This window comes from Rutidosis leptorrhynchoides, chromosome 1, assembly GCF_046630445.1.
Source record: "Rutidosis leptorrhynchoides isolate AG116_Rl617_1_P2 chromosome 1, CSIRO_AGI_Rlap_v1, whole genome shotgun sequence".
Taxonomy (NCBI): domain Eukaryota; kingdom Viridiplantae; phylum Streptophyta; class Magnoliopsida; order Asterales; family Asteraceae; genus Rutidosis; species Rutidosis leptorrhynchoides.
Genome location: NC_092333.1, coordinates 109,041,015 through 109,042,920, shown reverse-complemented (window position 1 = coordinate 109,042,920; position 1,906 = coordinate 109,041,015).

Genomic DNA, 1,906 nt, shown 5'->3' with positions numbered 1-1,906 from the left:
TCATGCTGAGTTTCTAATGGAACGTGATAAAGGTTCACAGATCATACCCTCATCATGAACCATATTGCATAACTCTTTCATTCTATTTGACCTCTAAACATAACAAGAAATTATTTTTCTTGATGATTCGGTCTTTTCCGTAATTTTCTGGTAATTTAACAAGTCAGATCATGCCATTACCATTTCTTTCTTAGAACATTAGTTATGTTCATCCGAAACTTCATACCTACGAATTCAGGACTGTAGTGACCCGAACTTTTCCATGTTTATATATATTAATTGAGATTGATATTTACATGACTAAATGTTTCCAATGTGTTAAGCAATCAAACTTGTTAAGACTTGATTAAATGAAATAAGTTTCATATAGACAATTGATCACCCAAGTTGACCGGCGATTCACGAACGTTACAAATTTGTAAAAACTACATGTTGTGGTATATATAGACATATATATATATATATATATATATATATATGGTTGAAATGAGATTATGATGAGTAAGTATCTCAGTAAGTATATTAACAATGTGTGATATACATAAGAAATGAGATTACTAAGTTAAGAAACTCGAAATGATATATATAACGATTATCGTTATGATAACGTCTACTAAATACATATGTATCATATTAAGATATTGATACACTATATTAAACATGATAAAATGATATTTAAATATATCATTAAGTGTGTTAACAATGAACTACATATGTAAAAACAAGACTACTAACTCAAGAATTACGAAACGAGACTTATATGTAACGATTATCGTTGTAACGATATTTTAATGTATATATCATATTAAGAGATATTCATACATCATAATATCATGATAACATAATAATTTAACATCTCATTTAATATAATAAACATTGGGTTAACAACATTAATTGAGATCGTTAACTTAAAGGTTTCAAAACAACACTTACATGCAACGACTAACGAAGACTTAACGACTCCATTAGAATGTATATACATGTTGTGTCTTGATATGTATTCTTACACTTTTGAAAGACTTCAAGACACATATCAAAGTACTTCTACTTAACAAAAATTCTTACAATTACATCCTCGTTCAGTTTCATCAACAATTCTACTCGTATGCACCCGTATTCGTACTCGTACAATACACAGCTTTTAGATGTATGTACTATTGGTATATACACTACAATGATCATCTCTTAGCAGCCCATGTGAGTCACCTAACACATGTGGGAACCATCATTTGGCAACTAGCATGAAATATCTCATAAAATTACAAAAATATTAGTAATCATTCATGACTTATTTACATGAAAACAAAATTACATATCCTTTATATCTAATCCATATACCAACGACCAAAAACACCTACAAACACTTTCATTCTTCAATTTTCTTCATCTAATTGTTCTCTCTCAAGTTCCATCTTCAAGTTCTAAGTGTTCTTCATAAATTTCATAAGTATAGTTTCATAAAAATCAAGAATACTTCCAAGTTTGCAAGTCTACTTCCAAGCTTTCTAATCCATTCCAAGTAATCATCTAAGATCAAGTAACCTTTGTTATTTATAGTAGGTTATCTTTCTAATTCAAGGTAATATTCATATTCAAACTTTTATTCAATTTCTACAACTATAACAATCTTATTTCAAGTGAAAATCTTACTTGAACTGTTTTCGTGTCATGATTCTGCTTCAAGAACTTTCAAGCCATCCAAGGATCCTTTGAAGCTAGATCTATTTTTCTCATTTCCAGTAGTTTTATCCAGAAAACTTGAGGTAGTAATGATGTTCATAACATCATTCGGTTCATACATATAAAGCTATCTTATTCGAAGGTTTAAACTTGTAATCACTAGAACATAGTTTAGTTAATTCTAAACTTGTTCGCAAACAAAATTTAATCCTTCTAACTTGACTTT